The following is an 8530-nucleotide window of genomic DNA, read 5'->3' on the forward strand; positions in this document are numbered from 1 at the left end:
ATCATTGTGGATCAAACTGGATATCCCGTTTTCGGATGTGCCGATGCGGCCTCTTCCTCCGCCACTGCAGTTCCTATCTCCGTAGTAGCTTTTGCCTCCGCCGCAGTAGCCCCCTTTAGGCTTTAGCCCCTTTCCTCTTTTCTCGGTAGTTTTAAATGCAACATGAGACCAGACAAGTAATACCTAAGTCACATAAAGCGGGAATGACAATGAGAACAAATTCAATAACGGGAGCGTTCGGCATAATTAAGTTATAAATAGTGAGAATTTGAGCAAGAACGCGCTCGAAGTGTGAGAACAACACAAAAGAGTGTGAAAACGACATAAAAGGATTGTCTTCCAAGCCTGAAATAGGATCTCCACCCACATATTAAAAGTGATAATTAGGGCTTGGTCTTTCTTTAAGGTTATATATATATATATATATAATGTTGACATTTATCATATACATTGGACAATTAAGTAATATATATATATATCTGAAATGTTGTTATCTTTTATGTTCAGTATAATATTATTTTATTATTATTTTTTCCTTATCTTGGCAAACAAACAGTTAAACGGCACTTACAAAGCAGACACAAGTCATAAAGCATCACAAAAACTTGCAAAACAATCAACTCCAAATAAAACCAACACTAAGTTAGGTTATGACATCAGTCATGATAATAACATAAAGCTTGAAAGGTATCTGTATCATTAAAATGACTAAGAGTCGTAACAAGGCAGAAAAAAAAAATGGCTGGGGAGTCTAAAGAGACATATCAAGGCAGAAAAACAAAGGTTGGGGAGTCTGAACATGACAATGTTGGGCGTGGCAGCGTCAAGGAATCCTCTTAACCCTCTGATGCCGGAGCCATCAACATGAACCCAACGATGAACCGCAAGAACGCCTAAAATAGCTAGACACCATGGCTCCTCCATGTACCCCGGGTTCAACGTAGGACAGATGAACAACAACCACCCTGTAGCAAAATCCCCATCGTCGAAACCCACTGGATCCCAAGGTTGAAGAAATCCAGAAAACCAATGAACACATGTAGTAACTAGTGACTACATATATATTTGTATATGTAGTAACTAGTAAGCCTTGAAATGCTGCTTGCCAAATAGAGGTTGTTTGTCTCCACATAAATAAGGAGAGAGGTATTATCCAACGGTTTGAAACCGAATGGGGGGTTTAGTGCACTAAGGCTATAAAAATATTATTATTTTTGGAGTGGAATAAAAATATGTGATTTAAGTGGTAAAGGCTTTTGTTGTTAACCCACTTCATCTTCGTTTTTCATTTATATAACAACTTAAGGGTTTTGGAGTTGAAAAAACTGACTGCTTGAGTTAGATAGAAACAAAAATTCACAATTTCTAAGGCAAATTAAGAGTTTTTTTTTTTTTTTTTTTAAATATTATTTTAATTTTTATTTATGTTCATTTTTGGAGCTACCATCTATATAAGAATGGCCAGCACCGGGGCCGTTACCTGGTGTTGTTGGTCGATCAAACTTGGGTTTCCATAAAAGAAAAGCTTGTATTAACTGTCAGCTACTGCATTGTAATAAGAATGCATCTAACATATTTAAAAAGTGTCAAACAATCATGCGATTTTGATCAATAATAAGTTTTCACACAATTAAATATGTTAACTCTTAAATTGCAAATTTATAATTTGGTGGACTACATGGTCCGTCTTTATCTCTCTTGCAGTTTTCAAAGCCAACTCTTGACCTACTCCAAACCCTTGTCAAGTGAAAAATAATGAAAGGAGGGGATCCAATGGTGCATCTGGTGTACTAAACGGCATAGTTTTGATGAGTTTGTGTGTGTTTTTAAATTTTTTTGGGAAAGATTTTTATTTTTTATTTATTTTTATTATTATTATTTTTAATTTATGTATAAGCGATCGTGGCCGCCATTGGAAAATTTGAACCCAAAAAATGCATTCATCGTAACCAAGTGGACAATGCTTAGGTCCTCTCTTAAGAGGATAAAGTTTGTTAAAGTTCATATACTTGTTTACAATTAAAAAAAGACAAAAAGAAAAAAAGAGATGGACATTACCCATGTTCTTAGGGTCCAGCTAGCTAGCCCGGTTGTAATAATGTAGTAAATGACCTCGGAGAGTAGCAGGGATGGTGCCAAGATGTAAGGTAAGGGGTTGCAAAAATGTATTTTGGGGGGCAATAGTGCATTTTTTAAGAAATTTTAGGAGGGGCAAATGTAATATTTCATGGGTATATTATTGAAAATAAACAAATTACAAGGGTAGATTACTAAAAAAAAAAAAATCAGTAGTCTCCACCACAATTCTGAGCGCACTTCATTAGCTGCACCATGAATACCAGTCTCAGCCCCTTTTCGGGGTTGGACACCAAAGCGATGGCGAAGTTGTCTTTTTGCTCGTCTTTCCTTTGGTGCCGAAACTACCACTGCTACAAAGACTCCATTTTGCGAGCTCCAAGAGGCATAATTTTCGGAATGTTGGGTTTGTACTCAAAATTTGTGTATGAGAATTAGTTTGCTTTTTCATTTTGAAAGGCTAAACTTTATGGAGAAAGTTATATCTCAATTTGTTTCTATTTTAGAGTTAAGATTAATATGATAACTCGCTGTAAGCAATTTGTAGAATTCTGTGTCAAATAAGGAAGTGAGTTCTAAAGACTCTATAAATAGAAATGGTTTAGGCGTAGAGAGAGAAAAGGTGCAAGAGAAATGGTACGTGTTGTGAGGAGAGGAGATGAGAGAGTATATATGTAATTCAAATGGATGTAGTCTGAGAAGAAAATGGTTATAGTTTTCAAGTATATGGTGCTCTTATCCCGAAAAAGAATAGAAGAGTGAAAGAAGAATAGTGTGAATGAGTGTGTGGGGTTTTGACATATGTTATTGTATATTTTCTTCCTTGATGCATAATAGTGAAATATTTTTCTCCATGGACGTAACTTGAATTTGGGTGAATTATGTAAAATATTGTGTTGTACGTGGATTTGTATGATTGTTATCACTATAAATACTTTTGTTAATGTGTGATGATATATATTTTCGTGTGTGTAGGAGTGATTTAACTCTCAACAATAATGAACCGTTGAGTTTGGATTTGAGGTAATTAATTTTCCCCAACATGAAAGCGTAGTTGAATTCTCTTAACATATAGCAATTTGCTTGTATCATTGTGTTCTTCACAACTCATAAATATATAGAGAGAAATCAGTAATGAAAAAGAAGAACAAGTAAAGGATGGCAGTTGTTCGTGCAGAAGTATGAACACAACAGAGAGATACCACTTATATCGTTTGAAAATTTGGGTTTATTTCACAAAATCTTTTTAAGGATTAATGTTTTTAAATGATACCTTGGAACCTAAAATTTTCCAAAGCCTCCTGTTTATCTCAAATTTCCAATTTTTTTTTATTTTTATTTTATTTTTTTCAGTTCTGGTTTGAGAATGGAGGCAATGCCGAACAGTAAAGGAGGAAGGTGGCAATAAGTAGTGGATGATGAAGATTATAGTTTCAGATGGAGTTTGGGTATGGAGATCTGCCTTCTTGTGAAGAGAGAGAAGAAAGAAAGTAGAAGAAACAAAAGTAAAAATAACCAGATGGGTAATGACCATCTTTACATGTTTAATATGTATTATGTAATATTCAAACATTTTGTTTTGATGGTCTCAGTTTGAATTTACTAGACTTCATCCAGATGCATAAAGAATCATCAATATGAACAGAAAGAAGTAATCTACTATCATGGATCATATATATGCGCAGACGTATGTTACCAATTCAGTATTGAGATATGTGCATGGATTTTCGTTACATGAGAAAGCTTGATGGCAACCCAAGCCAGAGATACTTTTCACAAACCATTATTTATAAGTCTGATACGAGAAGCACAAGAATCACCAAAGCTAAATCACTTAGCAACAACTCATATTAGTATCTGTGTCTTTTTTTTTTTTGGCTCAGAAGAAAGAGTCCTAGCTCTTATCGTTCCTTCGGCATCTCAAAAGCGCTCGACAGATGGCTCTGGCAGGTCGTCATTCCATTGTTTCTCCAAAGAGTCCCAACCGTTGGATTAGATGCATCGATCAGATCGAGCAGCAGTCAAGGAGTTGGTGAATTTTATTTCATATCTTAGAATGGATTTTCTTCGCCTATGCATTATATGGTTTGGTGACCTTTTCTTTTTATGGTCACAGTTCAAATTTACTACTGAATTCGTAAATTTCCAACACACAAAGGATCATCATTCCCAACACACAGGGAATTTCCAATCATGGGTCAAAGCTGTCAACCACATGTTACCAAATTCAGTATTGAAGATGCCTCGGATTTTCGTTGTTCAACATGATGGCATTACATGAGGAAGTTAAGATGGCAACCCAAGCCAGAGATACTTTTCGCAACCCTATATTTATATGTCAGTCAGATAAGAGAACCATAAGCATCACCAAAGCTAAATCACTTGGTGGATTAGCGACAAGTCGTATTTAAGAAAGAGTCCTAGCTCGGTATATGGTGTCATTCCTTCCGCATCTCCAAAGTGCTCGTTTTTAAGAAAGTCTTATTTAAAGTTGTGGAAATAAGGACGTATCTATTTAAAAAGACTAAACTGATATCCTATCAATATAATAAAATAATATTAAACAAACCAACTGAAGTAAAATGACGAACAAATCCAATTCTAGCTTTAAGAACGACCCAGGATAAGAGACAACATAATCATCATTTAAAAATCTATACCTCACTTCTGACCCTTCAATCCATGGCCACCACAAACACAAACCCAATATCTTTCTATTTCTTTTTCTCTCTACAAGGTAAAACCCATTTTAGCATGAATTAATTCTCACTCAACCAAACCATCAACACATTCACATCAGCACAGACATATATACATTTATATGTTTGTGTATGTGCAATATGCATGTTTAATATCCTAAATAGTTTGTTGTTGTGATGATTAAATTTACATGTTTTCGTGACCTTGTGATATTGTAGGGGATTGTGGCACTCTACAAAAGGAGAGAACGCATTCAACAAGAAGCAAAGAAGACAAATACTAATAATAACTACTACAAACAAAGTAAGCCCATCAACACTCTCAGCAGCCGGAAACTCGTCAACTTCTCTTTTTCTCTTGATTTTTTGGCTGCTTGCTATGTATCTTTTGACCCTCACTGGGTTTGTAATATTTTGGCCTTAAATGGGTTTGTAAATGTCAAGACTGAGAACATGACTATCTTTGTGAATAACTTGACTGAATACTGGAAGGAGCAAACTCAACTCAATAAAAGCCTTGTCCCAACCATAAGGATTTGCTAAATGATCCATATTTCTACTTATATTATTATGTATACTTTAAAACACCAAACATTAAAAACCACACAGTTATTATCATATATATATATATATATATCTTTGTTCAATTACTACGATCTCTTATATATAGGTCTGACCTTTACTTGACTGTAAGTAGTGCCTATTTAATTAATTAATATACCAGTTGTGTACATAGTAAGATTATTTCCAAAAGTGATCATAAGTAATAATTTACGTGGACACTTAGTTGAGTTCTAGGTGAATGTGTCGAGCGCAGCTAGTATTGACCTTGGCAACAGAAGATATAAAGAACCTATACTGGCCTCCACAATTATCCGCAAGTTCCATGGTTTGAGCCTAGTTGGTCTGCTCGGGTATAAGGAACCTATACTCGCCTCCACAATTATCGCAACCCACAGTAAATCAGATGTCTGTTGTGGATATCCATGTGGTGATGGTCCTTCCACAATTGCAAGTATCAGATTCAATGGTTATAATGCTTGGGCCCGGCACCGGTAGCGGCATCAGCATTTGGTTTCAAGACACCAAATTAACATGCAACAAACAAAAAAAAAATAGACGATTAGCCATGGAATCTCAACAAAAGCATACATTATAATAATTTTTAACCTAGTGTAAATGATCAAATAAAACTCAAAGTCTAGTTGTTCTATGTTTTTGCTTCTCATTGCTGGTGAAGAAGAGTCTCAAAGGAGACTGTGAACCTATGTTTAAAGAGAGGGAAAGATCTTTTTCATGTTCTCTAGGAAATAAAACATAAGTTAGAGCTTGATCAGATCAGTTCTTCAGAGAGGACAACGTTATGGTACCAGTCTACTTCATTTTTTTTTTTTTCTTTTTTCTCTGGTAAATTGTATTGGGGACCAAACTCCCAAGGCCCAACTAAACAAGTTAAATAGTAGTTAGCTATAAATTTTGATGCTAGACGTGGTTATCTTGAGAGTTTTATAAATATAGAGCAAGAACTAAAGAGCACAAGAGATGAGAATGAACAAACAGAGAAATGAGCTTTTTATTATTTCTTCTCAGTTCGGTGTGTAGAACTCAACACAATTCATGCATATTTATAGACAGAATATCACACCTACTTTACTATTTTTTTCCTCCATCTCTTGTTCATTTCTCTCGACCATACACACAATCTCCTTATTTTTCTTCTTCTGACACCCAAAAGCCCATATAATTGGTGCAAGGTAATTAATGATGGACCCCACTTTTATTGACTTTCACAACACTTTCCCTTGTGGTCTATCATACTATATTGAGAATATATCTCGTTAAAACTTTGCTAAGAAAAACGCAGTGGGATAAAAACTTAGCGAAGGGAAAAAAGTACAATATTCTTATGTATCTGAAAATGATATTGCATAGGTTAAAACTGCTTTATTAAAACCTTGCCATGAAAACCCAGTGGAAAAAACCATAGTGAATGAAAAAGAGTATAATATGTTAATACCTTTTCAATTTAATTGCTCCCCCTCATTCAGCATTAAATACCATTAAGTCGACGCATTCCAATATTGTGCACTAGCTTTTTGAATGTTGTAGTTGGAAGCGTTTTAGTGAATAAATCTGAAAAATTATCACTTGAGCGTATCTGATGAACATCAATATCACGGCTCTTTTGGAGCTCGTGTGTGGAAAAGAATTTTGGTGAAATATGCTTAGTTCTGTCACTTTTTATGTAGCCTCCTCTTACCTGTGTTATACATGTTGTCTTATCTTCATATAATATTGTTGAACTATCTTTGATTGGGGAGAGTCCACATGATTCCCGAATATGTTGCACTACAGATCTCAACCAAACACATTCTCGACTTGCTTCATGAATTGCGAGTATCTCAAAGTGACTTGAGGAAGTTGCAGTCATGGTCTGTTTTATAAATTGCCATGATATAACAGTATCACCACAAGTAAACGAGTACTTTGTTTATGATCGAGTTGTATGTGGGTCAGAAAGATAACCTGCATTTGTATGTGGGTTGAAATAAAAGAATAAATAGTACGCTGAAGGAGAACTAATAAATAAAAATTAATTAATGATTCTCCAACAATTACAACTCGGGAATCCCATAACTCAAGGACCCCTTAAAACATTATCTAATAATCTAATACTACTTAAAAATACAGAAGATGAATAGATGAATGACAGTCTCCCATCTGTGGATCCTCAACCTCAAGACTAGAACCTCTAATAACCTGAAATATAAAGCGTGGGTTAAACCCTACGAGCAAGTTCTCTCTACCAGACCTCTAAAAACCAATAAATAAATCATCTCTGATCAAAACCAAACCTAACAAAGTCTTTTGTCTTTAATATATAATGATATACATATATATAATTGATTATGTACAATATATCAACAATATCTATAACTAGGCACGTTAATTCTAAAACCATTATGAATGATTAAATAATAATCATACTTAGCTCAATCCATAATTTCTTTTTAAAGGAACTCCTCTAACCTTAATTCCATCCTAGACAACAATTTAATAATTTAAACAATAAAATATAATTAAAAGAATATTATAGTAAATTCCAAAACCAATACTGATTTTTAAGTTTTTAAATCACACAGCCACTATCTAGGCTTTGACAAATCATCCATGTCACCATCAGTATTATTTTATTAATATATATAAAAATATACTCTAACCGGTCAGTATTAGACTATTCTAATTGAATAATATCTAATCCTATTCCAACTTATACATACAATAATCATAGATGATATATTTTAATCATCTAACACATAGCAATATAATTACACTTTGGCAAATCAACCATGCCATTATAAGTATATTTATTTATATATTGGCAATTCAGCCATGCCTCCTTAAGTATATTTATTTATACTTTGGCAATTCAACCAGGCCTCCGTAAGTATATTTATTCATACACTTAATTAGCAACTCATCCATGCTTCCCATGTATGTATTCGATTCATACAAATATTTAGGTAATATATTTAATCCTTGGCAATTCATCCATGCCTACACTTTAACCATGAATCAACTTTAAACTTAACAATACGCTAAATCATACATAGCCTTCTCATGCATATTATATGCATAATATTAATTTAAAAACCAACATATCCAAATATACCGATTAAATAAGAATAACTAATATTAATTATCTTAAATAATATAAACATATACACATATATTACATAATATATATGTGTATA

The sequence above is a fragment of the Cornus florida genome, unplaced genomic scaffold (assembly GCF_030987335.1).
Source record: "Cornus florida cultivar Cherokee Brave unplaced genomic scaffold, ASM3098733v1 CherokeeBrave_3.0.0_Hap2_Chr03, whole genome shotgun sequence".
NCBI lineage: Eukaryota > Viridiplantae > Streptophyta > Magnoliopsida > Cornales > Cornaceae > Cornus > Cornus florida.